General features: G+C 48.5%; 1 pseudogene; it reads right to left on the bottom strand.

The window, feature by feature from the left end:
• Window positions 1–157: 157 nt before the first annotated feature.
• LOC133628429 (tektin-3-like) lies at window positions 158–27,994 on the bottom strand (annotated as a pseudogene).

The following is a 27,994-nucleotide window of genomic DNA, read 5'->3' as shown; positions in this document are numbered from 1 at the left end:
CTGCGTGGAGGGTGGTCGGTGTCCCAGGGAGGTGAGGGCGTCACACACACAGGGAGGGGTTGGTCTACCTTGGCCAGGTGGGCCCGAAGCTTGTTCTTGGCATCTCGGCGTTGCGGTTGGTGAGGGCCACGTTCACCCTGGTGAACTGGCACCGCATCTAGGTGGCTGTCACCTCCATCAGGTTCTCAATGGAGTCCCGCAGCTGGGCGGAGGCCACCCGCTCTCTCTGCGACTGGAGGATGTTGTCGTCGCTGAACTTGGCCCACGACTCGGGCACGGAGATGCTGGTGGGGGGAAAGGAGAGGCCCGCGGTCAGCCCGTGCTGGGAGGGCCAGGCCTTCCCTGGTGGCCTTTCCTGTCGGGGAAAGGGAGCGGCACCGAGCATCCCGGGACGACCGGGTGCCAGTGCTGTCAGGCGCACACTCACGTGGCATCCACCCGCTGCACCCCGTGGTAGTAGCTGATGCCGTCGGAGCAGTTCCTCAGCTGGTGGCACTTGCCGTTGATGCGACGGGCTGCCTGCTTGTTGGCCAGGTCCTTCTCCAGCGCGTGCTGGGCCGCCCAGTTGGTCCTTAAACGCACAGGGACAACCGTGGTGGCCATGTGTGGGTGGGACGGTCTCCTCCCCTTCCCATGGCCGCGCAGCTCCCTTTCTCCCTTCCTCCCACCCCCCCCTCCATCCCTCCCAGGCAGCTCTGTGCTCCCACCAACAGCACTGCCCGCTCCCCAGGGAGATACGGGGCTCCTCCTTACATGAGCTGGGCTTTTGCCTTCTCCAGGAATAGCCGTATCCTCTCCTGGCAGGCCCTGATGCCATCCACTTCCTGGGCAGAGAGAGGCAAAGCACAACCCATCAGAGGCCACGCTCCAGTGTCACGGTTGACAGCTCTGCTGACCTCAACTGGAAGGTGGGATCTGCGTCCAGACTTACTGTTAAAAGATCTTTCTCCACCTCGTCATGGACAAGGTCGATGCCCATCCTCTTCTCCCGCTGCAGGAGGCACTCCCGAGCAACCTGTTGGGGAGAGGTTGTTGGTGCCGGCTGCAGGGCTTCCCGCAGGGATGCTGCCCGGCTCAGGACAGGGCAGACAAGAAAGGGGAGGTGGACACAGAGACGAGGACAAGGGCAAGCAGCGCCCTGGGCCTGGGTTTAGGCCACGACTAATGGGCGACAGAGCTCGTTTCATGCAGCGGCAGCATGAAAGCCCCGGGAGAGAGCACACGTGTCCCTGGTGCAGCGGCAGCAGTGGGCTACAGCTTGCGGCCCACGCACAGGGTGCTCACCTGGAGAGGGGCCTCTGTCTTGGCCAGAGCTCTCTCCAGTCGTGCCTTCATCTCTCTCAGGGCATCGCTCTCCTTGATGATCTCTGCCAGCTCATGGCAGAGCTCCGCCTTCCAAAACTCAATGTCGCTGACTCGCTGCCCCAGCTTCTTTGTGTTGTCTGCCTGGCTCTTGCTGGTCTGTTGGTATTTGTCCTGCACCAGGCGGGAGGTATCAGCCATCAGCAGTTCCGCCTTGCGCCGGGACGTCTCCGCCTCGTGGTAGTTGCTCTGGTTGGAGCGGTACCAGTCGCCGGGGCTGTAGCGGGTGAAAAGCGCCGTTCTGTTTCACACAGAAGGCAGCATCTCGCTGGGGCTCAAGCCCTGGCAGGTGCCAGACAAGGGAGCCAGAGTGGGGTGGGTGGCAGCGGCCTTATAGTAGGCTCTGGGCATCCAGGGGAGGCCGTAGCTCTGCAGCACGGCGTAGCGAGGAGCACGGTTCTTGTAGCTCGAAGCCATGGGGCTGATGGCAGGCAGAAAGCGGGCAGGAGTTGACTTGGGGTGAGCGGATGTGGCGGTTAAGGGAGAGCCAAGCAGGTCCATTCTCTTCCCGGACGTGTCCTGCACAGAGGAGACGGGAGAAGACAACTTCCCTCAGTCAGCTCCTGCACTTGCCTGACAGCAACAGCTGAGAGCACAAATGGTGACGCACACGGCACCCACACGTGGCCTGTGCTAAAGCCCTTGAAAACAAATACCTCCCCAAGCGTTTGCCTAAGTCAGGGTTGGACTGTGGGACTGGGATCCAGCACCAGGTCAGAGGAGCAAACCACGGCTGCTGAGGAGAAGGGTTGACACCGGGCCTTCATCTTCCTTCAATCTGTCAGTCCAGGGCAAGTGCACTTGCCCTTCCTCCACTGCCCATCTCTATCTTTTGGCTGGCGTATCTGCTGACCTCAGAGGCCTCCAGGGATCATTTTCACTTGAAAAGCTCCATTGCCAGCCCCGAGGGCTGTGAAGACACAGCCGCACCCAGCTCAGCACCAGCTGTGGGCCAGGGACTCCATCCTCATCCTCTCTGTCTTCACAGCATGAAATGCTGGGCTGAGGACTCTGCAGGGGAGCTGAGCTTTGCAGGACGGGGCCCACAGGTGACCAACCCACCCCCTCCTCCCCCAGAACAGCCATCTCTTGATCTCAGAGGAAGAAAACCGGTCTGAGAGGACGACTGGATGCAGGAATGGACAACCTGCTCCCGGCCTCTCCTCACCCTCCCCTTCTCAAGGAGATGGAGTTGCTCTCTCTGTGAGGGAGCAATTAGACTGCATTGGGCACTGGAATTTCTCACCACGATGAACAAGGCCATCAAAATAGATTTTTACACTGCCTACAGACAGGTGGAGAATTCTGAGTAGGTTCCAGTCCAGTGGTTTTGTATAATGAATAAAGATAAGTCCCAGCAACTAATTCAGGATATCTCAAAAATCTCACAAATCAAAGTCTGCAAGCGCATCAGGGGCAGAGAAATTTTTGTGAGTTGGCGATTTATGAAAGTTGCTGGTCCTAGAATGGGAGTTACGTGCCCTGTACCTAGATCTCGCAGAGAAGTTGTGCTTCAGTAAATAATTGCTGGAATCGGGAAATTCCATGCCAACTTGGCTTTCTTTTGAACATCTTTCTTTCAAAATCTCAAGATCTTTCTTAGAACTGCTAGTTTAACTCTGGCTGCCCAGGTGATCAGTACCTGGGTGTCCGCAGACAGCGTGAACAGCCTCTGCAGAATTCAGGATGCACTGAAACAGCAGGTGAGAAGCTGAATTCACGGCCAGGTGGGACTTCTGCCCATAAGCTCCCAACAACGCTGTTTCCGATTTCCCTGAAAGTCTAAGGAACAATTAATTCTGCAAAGTACCAACAGTGGTGGCCATTTCCAAATTAACTTACGTGTTCTGGGAGACAGCCCAGCTCAGTCATCAAGACAGGAACCTTTCAAAAATTATGACTCCAGGGTGACAAATTCTATGGGCAGTGGTGGAATAAAACCAAGTGCTATAGTCCATAGTTTTTTTCTGTTGTACCTGGTGACAGGACAAGGGGCAATGGGATGAAGCTGGAACACAAAAGATCCCATTTAAACACAAGAAAAACCTTGTGTTACAGTTGAAGTGAGGGAGCACTGGCACAGGCTGCCCAGGGAGGGTGTGGAGGCTCCTTCCCTGGGAGGACTTCCAAACCCGCCTGGACGCGTTCCTGTGACCTGATCTAGGTGGACGCGTTTTGGCAGGGGGGTTGGACTAGATGGTCTCGAGAGGTCCCTTCCAATCCCTACAGTTCTACGATTCTATGAGCGTACAGGCCCTCCTGCAAGCCCGTGGTGATGCAAAGTGTCCAGAGTGGCTCTCCCAAAACCACTGGGCTTCTTCCTAATAGATACTGGGTGAAACCCACCCCAGTGAACTCTTACTGTGTCCCCGTGTCCCTGACAATTCTTCCTCATCTCCGATCCCCTGCTGCAACTTGATGCAACTTGCCCTGTCATTCCTTACTGGAGAGAAGAGATCGACCCCCACCTGGCTACAACCTCCTTTCGGCTGCTCTCTGTCCCACCGTTAAAGAGCAGCGGCAGAAAGAGAAAAACCAAAGGCAAAAGAAAACCCGGGCAGACCATGTAACATACCAAACGATCATTTAATTCCCACTCAGGCCTTTCAGAAGGAAGCAGAATCTAACTACGCCACAAAAAGGATCAAAGCAAAAGTGGGAGTGTGCTCGGGCCAAACTGGGAACAGCTCCAACAGGAGATGCGGTGAGGGCCGCTGAGCCCAGCCTACACGTAGCCGAGCAGCCGCACGGTGCTGGGGAAGGCCTTGCTCAGCCCCAGGCACTTCTCCTGGTCCAGGAAGAGCGAGTTGGCCTTGACAGAGAGGTCGTGCTCCAGCGTGGCCTTGGCATGAACCAGCCTCTGCAGGCTCCCAAAAGAAAGCAGGTGCAAATGTGACACAGTGCTGGCTGATAGACTACATGGGGATCTATTTACTACTGTAGATAGGGTCTGAATTCAAGCTTTTTTCGTAGCTCCCATACGCAGTGTTATAACTTAAGCGACAGCATATATTTTTTCAATGCGATCTGAGCACTAAAAGTGAGTGTTATTAGAGATAGCTCCCACAGGAAAGCAGGTGCAAATGTGACACAGTGCTGGCTGATAGACTACATGAGGACCTACTTACTAGTGTAGGTGGGGTCTGCCTTCCTGCTTTCTTGTAGCTCCCATTCTCAGTGGCATAACCTCTACCGAGTATGTATTTTTTCAATGGGACCTGAGCAGTACAAGTGAGTGTTATTGGAGATAGCTCCCTGTAGTGGGTCTAGGATGGTAGTGATTTTCCACAGCAGCTCCTGCAGTGTTGTGCTTACTGTTGATATCAGTAATATAAACTGGGGGAGAGGAGCAGGAAGGGGAGGCGAGATTCATTTCTGGCCTTCCAAAAGCAACCGCTACGCGTACTGAAGCCCTGCTTCTCAGGAGGTGGCCGGACATCGCTGCTGATGGGAAGTAGAGAGTAACAGCTTTATCTGCTTTTGCTTTGCTTCCCGCGCGTGTGGCTTTGCTGCTTCTTTATTAAACTGCTTTTATCTCAACCCAAGAGACTCCCATCTTATTTTCTCCCCTTCCCTGGCTTGCTGAGGAGGTGGGGGATAAAGCGGTGTGGTGGGCACCTGGCATCCAGCCAGGGTCAAACTACCACAGCCCTTTTGGCGCCCAACTTGGGGTGAGATAATAACAGTTTTACATTAACTGCATTGCAATTACAGTAAGTCAATGAGTGCAAAGTTCCTGTGCTGTTCACACAGCCTTGCTGTTATGCAGCTTATCTTACACTTTCTAATGTTTGGGAACACGATGCTACTAACATTGACTCTGTGCTGTGCTTTAACCTTAATAGCTTTGCTAAGCTGGCTATATGATTTCGTGAAAAGGGTGAAAGGGCCTGGGAACATGATGGCCCAAATAATAATAGCAAGTCTCATTCTGTTACTGATGGATTTACTGTGCTGTGGTAGCTATCTTTTGGAGGCCATGGGGCAAAGCACCTCTTTCCCCTTGGACAATCTAGACAATTTTGTTATACAGACTTCCCAGGTCCTTAGTCACCCTTATATGAGAGTTTTAATATTACTAATTAACATGGTTGGTATATGACATATTTTGTGGAATCTGGACTCATCTGGGTATCACAGAGGACAAATTTGCGATGGAAACATGTTAAAATGTCCCCTGAAGCGGCCAGTCCCTGGGTGGCAGGGTGTGTGGATGAATTTGGGCAAATTCCTAGGATGGTTATCACCTCCTGTAACCTAGGATTTTACATCTGAACAGATAAAAAACCCTGCTTTACTGTCACGCCACCTGATAGAAGGGTGTCTTCCCTACCCTAATGAGGCCCATCAGGTTCAGGCACTATACTGGGGCCTAGCCTCTGCCTACCGAGCTGCATTCCAGTCCTCTCAGCGAACTATGATTGAAGTGGAAACTCAAACGTTACCTGAGACCACCATGGTTGAGTCAGTCGCAGTCCAGTCCTCTCAGAGAACTATGACCGAGGTGGAAATTCAAACTATACCTGAGACTACCATGGTTGAGTCAGGGAATCAAACAACAACCACAGTGGTTGCCCCAGTAGTGAAAAAGAAGCAGTGGATAAGGAGGTCAAGTCCATATCATCGATTAGTAAGGGCAGAAGAGGAGGAAGAGGAAAGGCTAGAAGAAGAAACTGGTCCTTCGGTAAGGAGATCAGGAGAAGGAGTGAAAGAAATCGAAAAGGAAATGGAAACTACTCGGTCCCTCACCTCAACAGAACTTAGAGATATGCGAAAAGCTTACAGTCGCCAGCCAGGTGAGCGGATTGGTGCCTGGCTGCTCCAATGTTGGGATAACGGGGCTGACAGTCAACAATTGGAAGGCAGAGAAGCCCAACAGCTAGGATCTCTTGCTAGGGACCGGGGAATTGATAGAGGCATTGGAAAGAAGACCTCAATTTGTAGTCTCTGGAAACGGCTCCTCTCAAGTGTAAGGGCAAGATACCCATTCAAGGAAGACCTTGTAAATGCCCGAGGAAAGTGGACTAGAGCTGATGAAGGCATCCAATATCTAAGGGAATTAGCTGTGTTGGAAGTCATCTATGGTGATCTAGATAATGCCGAGGCCTCCACAGATCCAGACGATGTCCAGTGTACACGGGCCATGTTGAGAAAAGTGATTCAGAGTGCCCCAGCTACATATTCTAATATCTTGGCAATGGTGTATCACCCAGACATGGATATACCAACAGTGGAGAGGGTATCTTCTTGGTTACAGAACTATGAAGAGAGCCTCTGCACCTCCTCAGCAGTGTGGGATGATGGTCTGACTGTCAGAACTGCCTCAAGAATTCGGTCATCCACTGTCCCGACCAGGGGAAAAGGAAGTCCCAGACACAGGAGTACACCGCGAAATGAACTCTGGCTCTGTTTGCGTGGCCAAGGAGACGATATGAGGAAATGGGATGGTGAACCCACTTTTAAGCTGGAAACGCGTGTACGTGAACTAAGGGGGAAGACAGCTGTTAGAAAAGGACCACCCAAGAGGGCTGTCAGCATAGTAACTGCCAAAACAAAAGAGGACAATCAACAATCTCCAAGACATAGAAGAACTGCAACTACTTCCTTCGATGCCAATGAGGAGACTTCAGGTATAAAATTGCAAGGATCAGATAGCGAATACTCTGATGAAGAACAGAAATAGAGGGTCCCTGCCTCCAGCCAGGAGGAGGAAAGGGATGACCGAATCTACTGGACTGTGTGGGTTCGATGGCCTGGCACATGAAACCCACAAAGGTATAAAGCCTTAGTAGACACAGGGGCACAGTGTACATTGATGCCATCAATGTATAGAGGCACAGATTCTGTCTGGATCTCTGGAGTGACAGGGGGATGTGAAGAATTATCTGTATTAGAGGCTGAAGTGAGCTTAACAGGGGACAAATGGGAAAAAACACCCCATTGTGACTGGTCCAGAGGCCCCTTGTATTCTTGGCATAGATTACCTCAGGAGAGGGTACTTCAAAGACCCCAAGGGGTATCGATGGGCTTTTGGTATAGCCACTGTAGATACAGAGAAAATCAAACAACTCTCTAATTTACCTGGCCTCTCAGAAGACCAGCAACAGGTACCAGTTGCTACCAAGACGGTGCACCAGAGGCAATATCGCACGAACCGAGATTCCCTGACTCCCATCCGTGAGTTGATTCATCAACTGGAGGCTCAAGGAGTAATTAGCAAAACTCATTCCCCATTTAATAGTCCCATATGACCTGTGAAGAAATCTGATGGAGGGTGGAGGTTAACAGTAGACTATCGTGGCCTGAACGAAGTGACACCACCACTGAGTGCTGCTGTACCAGACATGTTAGAGCTCCAGTATGAATTGGAGTCAAAAGCAGCCAAGTGGTATGCTATGATTGACATCGCTAATGCATTTTTCTCAATTCCATTGGCAGCAGAGTGCAGGCCACAATTTGCCTTCACATGGAGAGGTGTCCAATATACCTGGAATCGATTGCCCCAGGGGTGGAAACATAGTCTTACTATTTGTCATGGTCTAATCCAAACTGTGCTGGAAATGGATGATGCCCCTGAACATTTACAGTACATTGATGACATAATTGTATGGGGCAACAAGGCAGACGAAAGGGAAAAGAATAATACAGATTCTCCTAAAAGCTGGTTTTGCTGTAAAAAGAAACAAAGTAAAGGGACCTGCACAAGAGATACAGTTTTTGGGCATAAAATGGCAAGATGGACGTCGGCATGTGCCTGTGGATGTTGTGAACAAAATAGCGACTATGTCTCAACCAACTAATAAGAAAGAAACACAAGCTTTCCTGGGCCTTGTGGGATTCTGGAGGATGCATATCCCAGGTTATAGTCAGCTTGTGAGCCCTCTCTTTAGAGTAACCAGAAAGAAGAACTGTTTTGAGTAGGGCCTTGAGCAACAACAAGCTTTTCAACAAATTAAACAGGAAATAGCTCGTGCAGTCGCCCTTGGGCCCATCCGTACAGGACCAGATGTGCAGAATATCCTCTACACTGCCGCTGGAGAGCATGGTCTCACCTGGAGCCTCTGGCAGGAAACATCTGGAGAAACCCGAGGTCGACCATTAGGGTTTTGGAGCTGAGGATATCGAGGATCGGAAGCCCACTACACCCCAACTGAAAAAGAAATACTAGCAGCATATGAGGGACTTCGAGCTGCTTCAGAAGTCATTGGCACAGAGGCTCATCTCCTCTTGGCAGCATGTCTGCCTGTGTTACACTGGATGTTCAAAAGGAAAACCCCTTCTATACATCATGCAACCAGCGCTACATGGAGTAAGTGGATGGCGTTGATTACACAACGATCTCGGCTGGGGAAATCTAATCATCCAGGAATCCTGGAAGAAATCATGGACTGGCCAGAAGGCAGAGATTTTGGAGCATTGCCTGAGGAAGTAGCTCGTGCCCAAGAGGCACCACCATATAATGAACTATCAGAAGATGAGAGGCATTATGCTTTGTTTACTGATGGATCCTGCCACGTGGTAGGAAATCATCGTAAGTGGGAAGCTGCTGTGTGGAGTCCCACACGACAAGTTGTTGAGGCCACTGAAGGACAAGGTGAGTCGAGTCAGTTTGCTGAAGTGAAAGCCATCCAACTAGCTCTAAAGATTGCAGAACGAGAGAAGTGGTCAGTACTCTATCTTTATACTGACTCCTGGATGGTGGCTAATGCTCTATGGGGATGGCTACAGCAATGGAAGAAGACCAACTGGCAGCGCAAGGGTAAACCCATCTGGGCTGCTGCATTATGGCAAGACATTGCTGCTCGGGTGGAAAATATGACTCTGAAAGTACGTCATGTAGATGCTCACGTGCCAAAAAGCCGTGCCAATGAAGAACAGTGGAACAACCAACAGGTAGATAAAGCTGCCAAAATTGAAGTAGCTCAGGTAGACCTAGACTGGGAGCGTAAAGATGAGCTATTTATAGCTCGATGGGCCCATGAAACATCAGGACATCTGGGAAGAGATGCAACATATAGATGGGCTCGTGATCGAAGGGTGGACTTGACCATGGAAGCCATTACACAGGTCACCCACGAATGTGAAATGTGTGCTGCAATGAAGCGAGCCACACAAATCAAGTCTCCCTGGAACGGAGGCCGATGGCTGGGTTTTCAATATGGTGAGGCCTGGCAAATTGACTATGTTGGACCGCTACTACAAACACATCAAGGCAAGTGTTATATACTCACCATGGTGGAAGCAACTACCGGTTGTTTGGAAACATACCCTGTAAACCATGCCACTGCCCAAAATACTGTTTTGTGGCGACACGGCACTCCAGAAAGAATTGAGTCAGATAATGGAACTCATTTTCGAAATAATCTCATAAACACCTGGGCAAAGAAACATGGCATTGAGTGGATATACCACATCCCCTATCACCCACAAGCCTCTAGAAACATTGAGAGATATAACGGATTGCTAAAGACCATGTTGAGAGCACTGGACAGTGGGGCATGGAAGCAGTGGGATAAAAATTTAGCAGAAGCCACTTGGCTGGTCAATAGCAGAGGTTCAACTAACCGTCCTGGTCCTGCCCAAACAAATCCACTACATACTGTGGGAGGAGATAAGGTCCCTGTAGTGCACCCAGGGAAATGGCTGGGGAAGGCAGTATGGGTTGCACCTCCCATGGGAAAGGGTAAACCCATTCGTGGGATGGTCTTTGCTCAAGGGCCTGGGTGTACTTGGTGGGTGATGAGAAAGGATGGGGAAACTCGATGTGTACCTCAAGGAGACTTAACCCTGGGGGAAAAATAACCTGCTTTGTGAGTTATCTGTTGTAGATGAACTTTGCAAGAAAAATCGAAAAAGTGGACAAACCAAGCCGGATCTGGTGCCCAACACTGAACATACTGTTTCCCCTGGCCTGGATATCCATCTTGATGGATGAAACAGAAGTTATGGCCTGCTCCAGTGAACATCTACAGAGAATGAAAGATATAAGAATGTTGTTTGTTTGTTTGATGCAAGATGCAAGAGGGAATGCAAGAATGATGTATGTCTGTTGAAGAGTGGGGGTACTGGTTAATGAGAGTATATAAGAATGTATAAGGGTTGTCAAAATGGTTCGTCTGAGCATGACATAAATGGTATGGAATAAGGGGTGGAGACTGTAGTGGGTCTGGGATGGTAGTGATTTTCCACAGCAGCTCCTGCAGTGCTATGCTTCCTGTTGATATCAATATTCTGACTACCGCTTGCACAGCATCAGGGCTGTCCCTCCAGCATTCCTTCCCCCACCTTCACCAACAGCTGTGGATGGGCATGATCTTGGGAGGGACTATGGCCAGGACAGCTGACCCAAGCTGACCAAGGAGATATTCCATACCATATGACGTCAGCTCAGTAATATAAACTGGGGGAGAGGAGCAGGAAGGGGAGGTGAGATTCATTTCTGGCCTTCCAAAAGCAACCACTACTCGTACTGAAGCCCTACTTCTCGGGAGGTGGCCGGACATCGCTGCTGATGGGAAGTAGAGAGTAACAGTTTTATATGCTTTTGCTTTGCTTCCCGCGCGCGCGGCTTTACTGCCTCTTTATTAAACTGCTTTTATCTCAACCCACGTGACTCCCATCTTATTTCCTTCCCTTCCCTGGCTTGCTGAGGAGGTGGGGGATAAAGATGTGTGGTGGGTACCTGGCATCAAACCAGGCTCAAATTACCACACCACAGGGGAGCAGCTGCAAATGTGACACAGTGCTGACTGATAGACTACATGGGGGCCTACTTACTACTGTAGGTGGGATCTGCCTTCCAGCTTTTTTGTACCTCCCATATGCAGTGGTATAACTTCTACCGACAGTCTGTATTTTTTCATTGCTAGTTGAGCAGTCCAAGTGAGTGCGATTTGAGACAGCTCCCAAAGGAAAGCAGCTGCAAATGTGACACAGTGCTGGCTGATAGACTACATGGGGACCTACTTACTACTGTAGGTGGGGTCTGCCTTCCAGCTTTTTTTTACCTCCCATTCAGTGGTATAAATTAAGCGACAGCATATATTTTGTCAATGGGAGTTGAACAGTACAAGTGGGTGTTCTTGGAGATAGCTCCCACAGGAAAGCAGTTTCAAATGTGACACAGTACTGCCTGAAAGACTACAGGAGAGCCTACTTAACACTGTAGTTGGGGTCTGCCTTCCTGTTTTCTTGTACCTCCCATACGCAGTGGTATAATTTCGACTGATAGAATGTATTTTTAAAGGGAGATGGCGAGGCCAAGAACGTGGGATTGGAGATAGCTCCCACAGGAAAACAGCTGCAAATGTAACACAGTGCTGGGTGATAGATTAAATGGAGGTCTACTTACTACTTTAGGTGGGGTGTTCCTTCCAGCTTTTTTGTCTATCTCATACTCAGTGATATAACTTAAGCGACAGCATCTATTTTCTCAATGGGATCTGAGCAGTACAAGTGAGTGTTATTGGAGATAGCTCTCACAGGAAAGCAGCTGCACATGTCACAGTGCTGGCTGATAGATTACATGGGGTTCTACTTACTACTTTAGGTGCGGTCTGCCTTCCTGCTTTCTTGTAGTTCCCATACGCAGTAGTATAACTTAACCGACAGCAAATATTTTTTCAATGGGCATTGAGCAGTCCAAGTGACTGGGATTGGAGATAACGCCCACAGGAAAGTAGGTGCAAATGTGACACAGTGCATGCTGATAGACTACATGAGTACGTACTTAATAATGTTAAGCTGAGAACTGGACCCTGGGTTGATCGTCGCATGAAATAGGCTTAGAGCTGGTTTTTCAGGCTTCGAGCCTGGGTTTTTCAGACTTCGAGTCTGGTTCATTTGTCAGGCTTTGAGCCTGGTTTTCAGACTTCGAGTCTGTTTTTTAGGCTAAGAGCCGAAAACTTCGCGGCATTGGTGGGCTGTGCCTTCCTGCGTTACTGTAGCTCCCATACGCAGTGCAATAACTTGACGGAAAGCATGTATTTTTTCAATGGAAATTGAGCAGTCCATGAGACTGGGATTGGAGATAGCTCCCATAGGAAAGCAGGTGCAAATGTGACACAGTGCTGGTATTCCAATGATTATAGATAAACTCTTCAGGGTGATTATAAAATGCATGGAACAACGGTTACCTGAATACAATATTCACTGCTGGCATTAAATACCTTTTAAAGAGGCATGGGGTTACACTGGTTTTCGAAGAAACCCACTTTGAGCTGTTCAAAGGTCTGATTGGTTCAGTTTGATTGCCTCATAAAATGGAGGGTTCATGCTATAACACAACTAGCAGCAGGAGAGTTAACCAGTCCATCAGCCAGATAACAACATACTGTCCCCAGATAATGGGTGAGGCCTTTATCTAATAAAATGGTACTTTCCTTTTTAGTTTTTCACCCCACATTCTTTTAGGTGCAACGTCTTTGCCCTTCTTAGAGGTAGGCTTGAAATCTTAGGATTCCCAGTTTGAGGCTTTGAGAGACTCTGTACCCTACTCCCAGTACGCCTCTGCCTCCTTCACCTACTCTGTTGCTTAGAACAGTGAGGTTTATGATCTTCTCGGCAGCAGTCGTAATCTTCAGGGGTATTCTCTTTCACCTTATAGGCCTCTTTCCTCTTGCCTTTTCCTCCAGCACCCACGGGGTGCCTGAAACACTGGCTTTCACATCCAGGTCTTGGTTCTCCGGGCCTTCTACGTATAAAGCACCCTTTTAAAAACTTAAATTACAATCCCCACTGGACCCAGATTGTTCTATACTTCTAAGGTATTTCTATTCCACAATCTGTTACTTTAAAATAGGTATTACAGCCCCACCGATTATCTCACACCTTTCTGACGATCACAATGTAAACATTAAAATCTAATATTTTACAAAAAGGAAATCCCTACACTCCACTCCTCAGTTAACATGTCACTTTTTATGCAGCTTAAGTTTCATATTTTACCTTCATATTTTAAGAGCCTAGCATCAGTTGTCCATTTTTCCACCTTTTGTTGTAATACCCCCCCTGAATGTTGTGGGGAGAAAACACCTAAAAACTGTCTAACTTGTCTCTTACTCTTTGGAGCTTGTAGGGACAGTATCCCATTTACTCGATCTGGATCAAGTTTCTTACTTCCCTTTATAAAGTAGTGTCCCAAAATATTTTACCTTTTCTTCGGGAAAAATTAATTTAGATTTAGACACTTTCAATCCTTGTAAACTCAGGAAATTAAGCAATTTAATACTTTCCTGTCTAACAGCTTCTTCATTTCTCCCTGCTAATAATAAATCGTCCACATATTGAACTAAAATAGCTTCTTTGTCTAACTCATAATTTCTCAAGATCTCTTCTAGTGCTTGTCCAAAAAGATTGGGAGACTCTGTAAATCCCTGTGGTAATACAGTCCATCTCAACTGTTGTTTTTTATGGGTGTCAGGATCTTCACATTCAAAAGCAGAATAATCCCTGCACTCCTCTTTCAGGGAACATGCCCAGAAGGCATCCTTAAGGTCTATCACACTATACCACTGGTACTCTGGACTCAACTGACTCAGTAAGGTGTGCGGGTTAGCTACCACAGGGAACCTAGTAATAGTTCTCTTGTTTATCTCCCGGAGGTTATGTACTAATCTATAAGTCCCATCAGATTTCTTTACTGGCAATATGGGAGTATTGTAAGGGGACATACAGGGCTCAAGTAGTTTTTTAGATATTGATCTTTCTATTTTTGGTTAATCCTCGTCTACCTTCTTGTGACAAGGGGCACTGCTTTACCCTTACCGGCAGCCCAGGGTTTTTCCTAAGTCTATAATTACGTCTCTCCCTAATAAATTATGATCAGCCTCTGGAACTAACAAAAACGATCCTACAGCATATTTTGCTGCTTCAGATTCTATCAGTACCTCCTTCACAAGAGGTACTTTAAATGTTTCCCCTTTTGCCCCTACTACTTGTCTTACACCCCTGGGGCAATCACTGGATCGTATATCTCTCAGTCACTAAAAATTCTACTTCCTGACGCTGAGGACCTAACTTCATTTGTATCAAGGGCTCGATTATTCTTGTGGTCCTCAGCAAATAGAGCCCCTGACTCCCCCTATTCTTCCTTAAAAACATTCCATTGTCCTTTGATTCCTTTTTTTTTTTTTTTCCTGTTGAATGCACCTGTCTCCCAGGCTTTTGTTTCCCTTTCTAGCCCTTTTTCTTGCCGGTCTTCTAATTTTTCTAGTTTCTTTCAGATATCCACCCATGATTTTGCCACAAACTGGGTCTTTAACAATGCCTGTCTCACTGGAGCTGCTGGATCTACTCCAGAGTACAGTTGAAGCCTTTTACATAATCTCTCAAGCCAATCAGTTGGGGTTTTGTCTTTTCTCTGTCTCTCATTGAATGCTTTGTTAATATTCTGTCCTCGGGGAACAGACTCTCTGATTCCCTGGACAATGATGGCTCGTAGGTCTGCCATATGGGCTCTGTGCTCTGCCATCTGATTATTCCAATTGGGCCTTTGCAAGGGCCATTTCACATCTGCGTCTGGTCCTGCCTGGTGCTTTTGATCTCAGATTCTCATTCCTGCTCTTCGAATCATTTCCCTTTCCTCCATTGTGAATAATATAGTTCATCCCAGGTATAGAGATTCGGCCCTAAGAACTGATCGAATCTCTCAGACACACCCAGAGGATCCTCTACCAAATCTCCTCTTCGGGTGGGCTCTTAGCTTTCTTTTCCTTAAGAGTGAACAAGGATACCTTATCAGAAGGTTGGGGTATCCAGAGACTCGCATATTCAATTTCCTCTTGGGTATCGGTCTTCTTATCATTTACCCACAAATTTTATGTCTGCTCATAACCAATCCTCAAAAGACCCAAATATGGGCCAAATAATATGGGGATTTCCTAATGACTCTTTCCCCCCACCCCAAACTTCCATACAGTAATGTACCATCTTTTCCTTACTCTTTTGTCTTCTACAGGGGGGAATCATTCCAAAATTTTATCATCATCCCCAGAGGACTTTCTGGCAGCCTATCCTTATGCCACTCATAGGATCAGAGGACTTGCTCTTCCTCTGTCCCAACTTCTAGAGTGCCCTTGACTCCTCACAATCGTTACCCTCGGTTGTGACCCACGCCCTCGCGGGCAATGGGAACTGCACTACTGGAGGGTCGACACTCACTTGGTCTCCTTGAGACCTCTCAGTCACTCGCACTCTAGGATAACCACCCCGACCGAACGGAACCACGCAAATACTTACTCAATCCAGAGTCTTCGTTCGGATCTTCGTGGACAAAAATTATGAGGTACTGCAGGTTTATTTGCTTATTTGCCAAATTTAGAAGGTGTTCGGAATACAGAGTTTGGCAAAGGAATTTCCCTCACCAGGGCAATCCGCAGATGGGGCTCCCCCCTAGTCTGGGAATCCAATACCAAATTTACCTGTATCCAAGTCACGGCACCAAATTGTTATAAGTTGCTGTGAAAAAGTTCACAGGCCAATTTAAATGACTCACAGATCAAATTTATTAAGTAAGCGACAAATAAGCAAAGCAGCGCTGGGCGGCCGGGAGACCCTGCTCCAGCAATGGCACGAGCCCCCCCCCCCCCCCCCCGTATCAGAGTCCCTTTATACAGTCCTTATTGGTCGAGTGCATCGCTCCGTGGTGTACTCTGCGCATGTGCCCGTCTTGTTACAAGGGGGTCTTCTTCTGCCTCCTAGTGGTCGTAGGGTGGTGACTGGGGTGAAATCCCAGTCTTCCTCTAGTGGCCTGCTCATGAACTCATCTCTTTGCTCTTATCAGCTCATGCGCAAACTATTGTACCTGCTAGAAGCACCTTACCCAACTGCACCTGTGCACATTGTAGAGACTTTACGGTTAAAGTTTTAAACAACTTTTACAATGACTTTAAACGGTTCCTTGCACAACTATTCTTTCATGATTTGATTAACGAACATGACCTATTCCATTACAGAATGGAGATATCGCTCACAGGAAAGCAGCTGCAAATGTGACACAGTACTGGATGATAGACTACATGGGGACCTATTTAACACTGCAGTTAGGGTCTGCCTTCCAGCTTTTTTGTAGCTCCCATACTCAGTGGTATAACTTAATCGACAGTATATATTTTCTCAATGGGACCTGAGCAGTAAAAGTGAGTGTTATTGGAGATAGCTCCCACAGGAAAGCATGTTCAAGGATTGCACAGTGCTGGGAAGTGTTTGATTCTGTTTGATCTTAGTTACTGTGTGTTGATTTGTGAAGGTGGTTCAGATTCCCTTATGTTTTCTTGAATAAGTGATTCGCAGAGGCGAGGGGTGGAATGTTCTGGTTTAGCAAGGAGCAGCTTTTGGCTTAGTAACAGAGGGATCGAGTTGCAGTGAAGACCAGGTAAAGAGTTTGCGGACTCTCCCCCAGCTCCTGGGTTCAGACCCACCTCCGGCCCAACTGGGCCAATCTGGCGCCTCTGCGATCACTATTTAGGGGACGGGAATTCGGAATGCAAGTCGGGAGGTGTATGAGTGATACAAGATGGAGGCGACCCTTCAGCCAGAGAAGGAGGAAGGAAGGAGAAGCAGTAGACCAGAGACCCTTCTGCAAGCCGTGGCGAGAATGCAAGCTGTGCCCCTGCAACCTATGGAGATCCATGGCAGGACCGAGAGTTACCAGCAGCTCCATGTGAGTGAGTCCGGACGGGCGAGGGACTGTGTGGGGAGATGGCCATGGCCCAGGCTGTGTTGGAGAGCCTGCACGTCGCAGAGCAGCCCCACATGAGAGGCAGAGAGGAGCTGCAGCCTTTGGAGTAAGTGGGCGTCAGAGCAGCCCGTGCAGGTCTGCCGTGTGTGTGAGTTACCCCACAGACTTGCAGGGAGGACTGGTGTGGAGTTCACCTGTCCTGAGGAGGGACAAACGGCAGAAGCTATCGGGAACAGACTAACTGAAACCCCCCACTGCCTGCCCCCCCCAAATCGTTCAGGGGGGACAGGGTAAAAACACCGGGATCAGGGCTCTGAGCCCGGGAAGAGGGGAGGTGTGGCAAAAAGGTGTTCTTAAAAAGGCTGGTTGGACTCTTCGTTGATGTATTACTCTGTGTTGTTTCATTTTGGTTATGTTTTGGGTTTTTGGGGGTATGTTTTAGTTGATGTTGCATTAAATTATTTTTTTCTGTTTTCTTCCCCAAACCGAGTGGCCTGGTCTGTTTTGTCCTGATCCTTAAGCGGCAATTAAGCTCTCCCTGCCCTTGAGCAATTCTCAGCCTCTTCTGTACTTGAGGCTAATCCTGGTCTTTGTTCCCTGATGGGCCTAAACCACAACAGACAGCATATATTTTTTCGATGGGAGTGAGCAGTCCAAGTGAGTGGGATTGGAGATAGCTCCTACATAAAAGTAGATGCAAACGTTACACAGTGCTGGCTGACAGACTACATGGGGACCTACTTACTACTGTAGGTGGGGTCTGCCTTCCTGCATTCTTGTAGCTCCCATACGCAGTTGTATAACTTACACTGACAGAATGTATTTTTAACGGGAGCTGACGAGGCCAACAGCGTGGCATTGGATATAACTCCCACAAGAAAGAAGCTGCAAATGTGACACAGCGCTGGCTGATTCACTACATGGGGACCTACTTACCAGTGTAGGTGGGGTCTGCCTTCCTGCTTTCTTGTAGCTCCCATACTTAGTGGTATAACTTAACAGACAGCATATATTTTTTCAATGGCACTTGAGTAGTACACGTGAGTGTTATTGGAGATAGCTCCCACAGGAAAGCAGCTGAAAAGGTGACACAGTGCTGACTGATAGACTACAAGGGGAAGTACGTATCCCTGTAGATGGGGTCTGCGTACCTGTTTTATTAAAGATCCCAGAGGCAGTGGCGTAACTTTAAACACCAATCTCTCTTTTCAATGGGAGTTGAGTAAGCCAACCACAGGGATTGGATGTACGTGCCACAGGAAAGCAGCTGCAAAGATTGCAAAGTGCTGGCTGATAGGTTTCAAGGGGACCTACGTAACACTGTAGCTGGGATCTGCCTTCATGCTTTCTTGTAGTGCCAAGAAGCGGTGGAGTAATGTGGAGGAAAAATGAGGGAGCATGGACATGGATCCCAGGCTATAATGTTAGGCCTGTAGGGGCAAGGCAGCCTGAGCTCTAGTTATATGAATTTAATGCACAATCAAGACCAGAGTCAGAGCCATGGTTAAAGTAGTTGCTGTCACGTAGTCATGTAGACAGCAAGCCGCTTTCTGTTCCCTCAAGGTCGGACTGTTTTCAGCTAACGAGCTAACAGCTCAAGGTGGAAAACAACTTCGGAGAAAAACAAGATGGGAAAATGTGAGGGAGCTTGCTTATCGCAGAAACCGCAAGTAGGATGAACAAAAGAATGTAATCTATTAGCTGCTGTTGCTGAGCTAGCTTTGAAGCTGCTGTGTATATAAGTTAGAGCCTGCTCTCAAAAAAGGAGAAGATTTCTGCTATCACTCACATTGAGTAGGACTGATTTCTTCCCACCCAGCTGAGAATCGGACCCTGGGTTGATCGCCGCATAAAGTAGGCTTGGAGCTGGTTTTTCAGGCTTCGAGTCTGGGTTTTTCAGGCTTCGAGCCTGGTTTCAGACTTCGAGTCTGGGTTTTTCAAACTTAGAGTCTGGTTCATTTTTCAGGCTTTGAGTCTGGTTTCAGGCTTCTAGCCTGGTTTGCAGACTTTGAGTCTGGTTTTCAGTCTTCGAGTCTGGGTTTTTCAGGCCAGGAGTCGAAAACGTCGTGGCAGAGTAACTTCTACTGACACCGTTTGTTTTTTCAATGGGAGCTGAGCAGTCCAGGTGAGTGGGATTGCACACAGCTCCCACAGGAAAGCAGCTGCAAATGTGAAACAGCTCGGGGTGCGAAACTACATGGAGACCTCCTTACTACTGTAGGTCGGGTCTTCTTTCCTGGTTTCATGTAGCTCCCATACGCAGTGGTATAACTTAACAGAAAGCATGTATTTTTTTCAATGGGAGCTGAGTAGACAAAGTTAGTGGGATTGGAGATACCTCCCACAGGAAAGCAGCTGCAAATGTGAAACACTTATGGCTGATAGACTACGTGGGGACCTACTTAGTACTGTAGGTGGGGTCTGCCTTTCTCTTTTCTTGTTCCTCCCATATGCAGTGGTATAACTTCTACCGCCAGTCTATATATATTCAATGGGAGCAGAGCAGTCCAAGTGAGTAGGATTGGAGATAGCTCCCACAGGAAAGCAGCTACAAATGTGACAAAGTGCTGGCTGATAGACTACATGGGGATCTACTTACTACAGTCAGTGGGGTCTGCGTACCTGTTTTTTTTGTAATTCTCATAGGCAGTGGTATAACTTAACCGACAGCATATATTTTTTCAATGGGCGTTGAGCAGTTTATGTGATTGGGATTGGAGATAGCGCCCACAGGAAAACAGCTGCAAATGTGACACAGTGCTGCTGATAGACTACATGGGGACCTACTTACTACTGTAGTTGGGGTCTGCCTTCCTGCTTTCTTGTACCTCCCCTACGCAGTGGTATAATGCTGAAGACGACGGGAGACAAGCCCACCCTGGAGTGCAACAAGTCTCAGCTTTATTTGCAAAGATACAGCTCTTTTATAGATATAATAATCAGGCTCATACATATTCCAAAAGCTAAGATCATCATTGGTTCCCAGTTAGATGCAAACCTCGCCCTTGTTTCAACATATTCCAGATAATTGTGACTGCTTAACCCAAACTAAGCTCCTGCTTTCTCATCCTGTTATCATACAACTCTTCTGCTCTTACGTCCTTGAGCAAGAGTCCAATATCTTATCGCTTAATGCTCACTGCCTAACCAGCTGTATTCTGTCATGTCCTTTTTCCTCTAGCCAAGTCTCCACAAAACTCACCACATTTCCCCCGTTTTCTATTTTGGAAAATGATATTAGCCTGCCACATCCTTTCAAATGTTCTTTCTATTGTCCGTTGAATACAATTTATAAAACAGGGAAACACTAATAATAGAAATAAAACAATACCCATAAAGCCAATCCCATACATTATAACATTTCGCAACCAAGGGCCTGTTCCCCATCCCTTAAACCATCATTCAAGTCCTAATCCCTCTTCTTGTTTCAACTGATGTAATGACTGTTTGGCATGTATCGAAGTGGAATGGTCTGACAGGTTCATACAACACATGCCCTCAATCCATGTCCGTGGGCTAATAATAAAAAGTCTATGGCAGCTCTGTCTTGTAACACCACATGATTTACACTTTGAACGTAAACTGTTAACATATCAATCATTTCTAAAGTTTTATTTAACTCATCTTTAGTCCAACATCCTAACTGTTTAGCCAAGTTCATGGCCTTATTGGCTGCTCCTCCTGGCAAAAGGGTGGCAACTATGACTTGCTTCAGTTCACTCCAAAATTGTGTGGGACCAAGATCAGCACAATCAAACTCATAATAACTACGTTTTTTGCGGGAGCTGTTATTATTGTCAGCAAGCTGCATTAGCGTGGTTAAGTTAGGGTGGAATAAAGAGAGTTTCCCCAAATAACAGGGTCCACCCGGGGAATTTACTGGTATTCCGTTCCAGGCCCTTTCTCCACAGATTAAAAATATACCCATGGGCAATTTCTTCGGAGACATTACAGTTGGAATACAATTGCTTAAATACCGTTTCTGACTTCAAAGAAGACTCTACGGTGGCCCAATATTTTCGATTTCTATTAAAGTCATGGATATCCCGTGACATAAAACTTATCCAATTTTCCCCCAGTTCCATTAGTATCAAAGCTTGCATCGGCACTTCCAAACATGTCTATTTCCTCAGGGGGTGAGGCTAATGTGGTATTAAGGGACTTACTTATCTCACATTGACGTTTCCCATCCAAGTGATCGTGATCACCGCTAATTGTGATCAGCCCCATCCTATTACACAAGGTGTTATTGTCTACTAGTCAAATATTGTCAAATAGTCTGGGATTCTGCACTTCCTTAATGGAGGCGTCCTCGATTCTCTCTACGATACCTCCTGCATATAACGAGTCTGTAACCACATTCAGGGGCCCTTTCAGGTTCATCATGGCCCATACTACTGCCAACAATTCCAAGGTTTGTAATATCTTTCTCTTCTGCTTTTATTACTTGGTGCTTCCACTCCCCTTCCTCTTGCCAGGTTATTGCCGCCATTCTAGACTTTCTTCCTGCATCCGTGTATGCTGTCAACGCATCCGTGATGGGGGTCTGCTCTCGTTTGGGTCGTACTAGCCAATTCCATTTTCCTAGCCATTGTAATGGTGCTTTTATTATTTTGTCTGTTGCTACTATACTGCCGCCACCTAAGAGTGCCTCCTGAAGATCTTCTATATTGTCTAAATACCATGGTAAAGAGTCCTTTTTCATTGGTATCCTTATGGTATGCGGCTCAGCACCAGTTACTTGTAATGCTCTTTCACGACCCTTTTTTATTCGTCCCGCCAACATCTCAATTTTTTGAAAAAGGGTTTTTGTTTGTTGTAAGGCTGGGGAAATCCATTCTAGAACCCATACCTCCCCCATTTTCTTTTGAGATTGTGTCAAGGCCCCAACCAAATACTTTGTGCTATACCAGATGTTTAAGTCAATAGGTAAGTCAACATCGTGACGTCGGACCTGCCCTTGTATGACACGGTCCATAATTTGTTGAAGCGCATCCTGAAGCTCTGGTGTTACCTGTATTTGACGCGTGGGGTTGGTTCCTTTCAAAAGTGATCGTAGTTTTTCTAACAACTCGTTGGGTATTCCCACTATTGATTTTAACCATTGCAGATCTCCTAAAAGCTTCTGAGCATCATTTGGGGTCTTTATTTGTAGTTGGAGCTGTAGCTTCTGTGGTACTAATAGCTGTTCTGATAAAGACCATCCAAGATATTTCCATGGAGCTGTACGCTGAACCTTTCCTGGAGCTATCACAAGGTGGCATTGAGCCAGTGCCTGTCGAATCTCCTCCACCTGTTGTTCCGTAAATGGTGCAGGCTGAGAAAAGAGGATATCATCCATGTAATGGTAGATGATAACGTTAGGCCATCGTCATCGAAGGGGTTGTCAAGCTGCGTCAACATACAACTGACAGATAGTTGGGCTGTTACGCATGCCTTGGGGCAAAACTGTCCATTCAAAACGATGGTCGGGACCTTCTCTATTTATTGCAGGCAAGGTAAAAGCAAACCGTTGTGTATCCCGCTGATGTAAGGCAATGGTAAAAAAGCAGTCCTTTAGATCTACAATTAACAGTGGCCAACCCTGTGGAATCATAGCCGGACTGGGTAGTCCTGGCTGCAATGCTCCCATAGGTTCCATTTATTCATTTACTGCACGTAGGTCATGTAACAAACGATACTTGCCAGATCTCTTTTTAATAACAAATATAGGAGTATTCCACGGGCTTGTAGATAACTTTACTACCCCAGTCACAGTAGTTGCTGCCGGTTGCAGGGGCCAGTGTTGTGGCCAACATCTTGGGTTGATAATGCTGGAATTTGCCCCTGTGTCCAATAATCCCATCAAGGATCTTTTTTGTCCTTGAAATTCAAGGTCTATTTTGCATCTAGGCCTTTCACTAAGATCCATAGTCAACAGTATAAGTCCTCCTGTGGAGCCAAATCACCTTCTCCTCTTAAGTCCTCTTTTATTGGTCTTATTCCTTTTGACATTTGTTCCAATGGGTCCTTTACCTTTTCCATAGCCTCCCTTACTAATCGCATTGCCTCTCTACACTTTAGGCCGGCACTCCTGTTCCTCAGGAGGGGCTGATGGCTCACATGGTTCTCGTACCCCGTCCGTGCCTCTAGGGCCATTTTCTACACGCGGGCGTGGGAGCATTACTTTTGAGACAGTATGCGTAAGCGGGATGGATTGGAACCAGTCATGCTCATAGTTTTTATTCTTACTCTGTGCTGCTGATGCATGCTCAACAGTCTTCTTTTCTGCCTGATGTTGCAACAACTCATTGTGCACTATCCTCCAAAGCTTCCCTAACTTTTTAGCTATCTTATCATCCTCCAGGGTAGCCTCCCACAGCAAATCCCCAAATTTACGCCATTCGCTCAATTCATGCACTGTATGTGGATTCTGGAACACTCCCTTAGTAACCTTAGTAGGTCTTTTTGCAGATCTATACCCTTTATCTGCCGCTTCTGCAGTAAATAAATCATAAAGAATGCAGTAAATAAATCATATGCTGCTTGCCTTTCCATACCTATTTGTCAGGGCGCTGTTGCAGCCCTTCAACGTCCGGCGGCATGTTTTGGCCAGGCTCGTCTATACGGTCACCCAGGGCATGGCATGTTCCCAATTTTCACGCTTATTGCCTTCCTTGCTGCATAGGACTCTTCGTCGCTCCACCGTGGCGCCCAGTCGGTATATCACGTCCTCCGTGTATCCCGTCGGGGTCACCATTTGCTGAAGACAACCGCAGACAATCCCACCCTGTAATGCAAAAAGTCTCAACTTTATTTGCAAAGATACAACTCTTTTATAGATAAAATAATCAGGCTCATATGTATTGCAAAAGCTAAGCTCATCATTGGTTCCAAGTTAGATGCAAACCTCGCCCTTGTTTCAACATACTCCAGATACTTGTGGCTGCTTAACCCAAACTAAGGTCCTGTTTTCTCATCCTGTTATCATACAACTCTCTTGCTCTCATGTCCTTGAGCAGGAGTCCAATATCTTATCGCTTAATGCTCACTGCCTAACCAGCTGTATTCTATCATGTCCTCATTCCTCTAGCCATGTCTCCACATTACTCCCCACAGTATAACTTAAACGACAGCGTATATTTTTTCAATGGGACCTGAGCAGTCCAAGTCAGTGGGATCGGAGACATCTCCCACCGGAAAGCAGCTGCAAATTTAACACAGTGCTGGCTGATAGACTACATGGAGACCTACTTAGTACTGTAGGTGGGGTCTGCCTTCCTGCTTTCTTGTAGCTCCCATAGGCAGTGGTATAACTTCTACCGATAGTCATTATTTTTTCAATGGGAGTTGAGCAATCCAAGTGACTGGAATTGGAGAGAGCGCCCGTAGGAAAGCAGCTGGAAATGTTAAACAGTGCTGTCTGATAGACTGCATGCGGACCTACTTAATACTTTAGGTGGGGTCTGCCTTCCAGCTTTCTTGTAGATCCCATACACAGTGGTATGACTTAACCGACAGCATATATTTTTTCAATGGGACCTGAGCAGTCCAAGTGACTGGGATTAGAGATAGCTACCACAAGAATGCTGCTGGAAATGTGATGCAGTGATGGCTGAGAGAATACATGGGGACCTACTTACTACTGTAGCTGGGATCTCCCTCCCTGCTTTCTTCTAGCTCCTATATGCAGTGGTATAAGTTCTAGGGACAGTCTGTATTTTTTCAATGGGCATTTAGCAGTCGAATTGACTGGGATTGGAGATAGCGCCCACAGGAAAGCTGCTTTAAAGGTGACACAGAGCTGGCTGATAGACTACATGGGGACCTACTTACTACTGTAGGTGGGGTTTGCCTTCCAGCTTTTTTGTAGCTCCCATATGCAGTGGTATAACTTAAGCGACAACATATATATTTTCAATGGGACCTGAGCAGTCCAAGTGAGTGGGATTAGAGATAGCTCCCTTTAGTGGGTCTGGGATGGTAGTGATTTTCCACAGCAGCTCCTGCAGTGCTCTGCTTACTGTTTATATCAATATTATGACAACCGCTCGCACAGCATCAGGACTGTCCCTCCAGCGTTCCTTCCCCCACCTTCACCAATAGCTGTGGGTGGGCATGATCTTGGGAGGGACTATGGTCAGGACAGCTGACCTGGGCTGACTAAGGAGATATTCCATACCATATGACATCAGCTCAGTAATATAAACTGGGGGAGAGGTGCAGGAAGGGGAGGCGAGATTCATTTCTGGCCTTCCAAAAGCAACCGCTACGCGTCCTGAAACCCTGCTTCTCGGGAGGTGGCCGGACCTCGCTGCTGATGGGAAGTAGAGAGTTACAGCTTTATCTGCTTTTGCTTTGCTTCCCGCGCGTGCGGCTTTGTTGCTTCTTTATTAAACTGCTTTAATCTCAACCCACGAGACTCCCATCTTATTTCCTCCCCTTCCCTGGCTTGCTGAGGTGGTGGGGGATAAAGCGGTGTTGTGGGCACCTGGCATCCAGCCAGGCTCAAACTACCACACTCCCACAGGAAAGCAGCTGCAAATGTGACACAGTGCTGGCTGATAGACTACATGGGGACCTACTTACCACTGCAGGTGGGGCCTGCCTTCCTGGTTTCTTGTACCTCCGTTATGCAGTGATATATCTTCTACCCAGTCTGCATTTTTTTCAGTGAGATTTGAGCAGTCCAAGTGAGTGGGATTGGAGACAGCCTTCACAGGAAAGAAGCTGAAAATGTGAAACAGCGCATACTGATAGACTACATGGGGACCTACTTACTACTGTAGGTGGGGACTGCCTTCCTGTGTTCTTGGAGCTCCCATACGCACTGTTATAACTTCTACTGACAGTCTGTATTTTTTCAATGGTCGTTGAGAAGTTCAAGTGACTGGAATTGCAGATAGGTCCCACATGAACGCAGCTGCAAATGTAACACAGTGCTGGCTGATAGACTACATTGATCCTACTTACTACTTTTGGATGGGGTCTGCCTTCCTGTTTTTTTGTTGCTCCCATATGCAGTGGTATAACTTAAGCGACAGCATATATATTTTCAGTGGGACATGAGCAGTCCAAGTGAGTGGGATTGGCCTCTTCCCGGGCCAGGTCTGCGTGGAGGGTGGTCGGTGTCCCAGGGAGGTGAGGGCGTCACACACACAGGGAGGGGTTGGTCTACCTTGGCCAGGTGGGCCCGAAGCTTGTTCTTGGCATCTCGGCGTTGCGGTTGGTGAGGGCCACGTTCACCCTGTTGAACTGGCACCGCATCTAGGTGGCTGTCACCTCCATCAGGTTCTCAATGGAGTCCCGCAGCTGGGCGGAGGCCACCCGCTCTCTCTGCGACTGGAGGATGTTGTCGTCGCTGAACTTGGCCCACGACTCGGGCACGGAGATGCTGGTGGGGGGAAAGGAGAGGCCCGCGGTCAGCCCGTGCTGGGAGGGCCAGGCCTTCCCTGGTGGCCTTTCCTGTCGGGGAAAGGGAGCGGCACCGAGCATCCCGGGACGACCGGGTGCCAGTGCTGTCAGGCGCACACTCACGTGGCATCCACCCGCTGCACCCCGTGGTAGTAGCTGATGCCGTCGGAGCAGTTCCTCAGCTGGTGGCACTTGCCGTTGATGCGGTGGGCTGCCTGCTTGTTGGCCAGGTCCTTCTCCAGCGCGTGCTGGGCCGCCCAGTTGGTCCTTAAACGCACAGGGACAACCGTGGTGGCCATGTGTGGGTGGGACGGTCTCCTCCCCTTCCCATGGCCGCGCAGCTCCCTTTCTCCCTTCCTCCCACCCCCCCCCTCCATCCCTCCCAGGCAGCTCTGTGCTCCCACCAACAGCACTGCCCGCTCCCCAGGGAGATACGGGGCTCCTCCTTACATGAGCTGGGCTTTTGCCTTCTCCAGGAATAGCCGTATCCTCTCCTGGCAGGCCCTGATGCCATCCACTTCCTGGGCAGAGAGAGGCAAAGCACAACCCATCAGAGGCCACGCTCCAGCGTCACGGTTGACAGCTCTGCTGACCTCAACTGGAAGGTGGGATCTGCGTCCAGACTTACTGTTAAAAGATCTTTCTCCACCTCGTCATGGACAAGGTCGATGCCCATCCTCTTCTCCCGCTGCAGGAGGCACTCCCGAGCAACCTGTTGGGGAGAGGTTGTTGGTGCCGGCTGCAGGGCTTCCCGCAGGGATGCTGCCCGGCTCAGGACAGGGCAGACAAGAAAGGGGAGGTGGACACAGAGACGAGGACAAGGGCAAGCAGCGCCCTGGGCCTGGGTTTAGGCCACGACTAATGGGCGACAGAGCTCGTTTCATGCAGCGGCAGCATGAAAGCCCCGGGAGAGAGCACACGTGTCCCTGGTGCAGCGGCAGCAGTGGGCTACAGCTTGCGGCCCACGCACAGGGTGCTCACCTGGAGAGGGGCCTCTGTCTTGGCCAGAGCTCTCTCCAGTCGTGCCTTCATCTCTCTCAGGGCATCGCTCTCCTTGATGATCTCTGCCAGCTCATGGCAGAGCTCCGCCTTCCAAAACTCAATGTCGCTGACTCGCTGCCCCAGCTTCTTTGTGTTGTCTGCCTGGCTCTTGCTGGTCTGTTGGTATTTGTCCTGCACCAGGCGGGAGGTATCAGCCATCAGCAGTTCCGCCTTGCGCCGGGACGTCTCCGCCTCGTGGTAGTTGCTCTGGTTGGAGCGGTACCAGTCGCCGGGGCTGTAGCGGGTGAAAAGCGCCGTTCTGTTTCACACAGAAGGCAGCATCTCGCTGGGGCTCAAGCCCTGGCAGGTGCCAGACAAGGGAGCCAGAGTGGGGTGGGTGGCAGCGGCCTTATAGTAGGCTCTGGGCATCCAGGGGAGGCCGTAGCTCTGCAGCACGGCGTAGCGAGGAGCACGGTTCTTGTAGCTCGAAGCCATGGGGCTGATGGCAGGCAGAAAGCGGGCAGGAGTTGACTTGGGGTGAGCGGATGTGGCGGTTAAGGGAGAGCCAAGCAGGTCCAT

The sequence above is a fragment of the Colius striatus genome, chromosome W (assembly GCF_028858725.1).
Source record: "Colius striatus isolate bColStr4 chromosome W, bColStr4.1.hap1, whole genome shotgun sequence".
Classification (NCBI taxonomy): Eukaryota; Metazoa; Chordata; class Aves; order Coliiformes; family Coliidae; genus Colius; species Colius striatus.
This window is presented reverse-complemented; position numbering and strand designations above follow the sequence as displayed.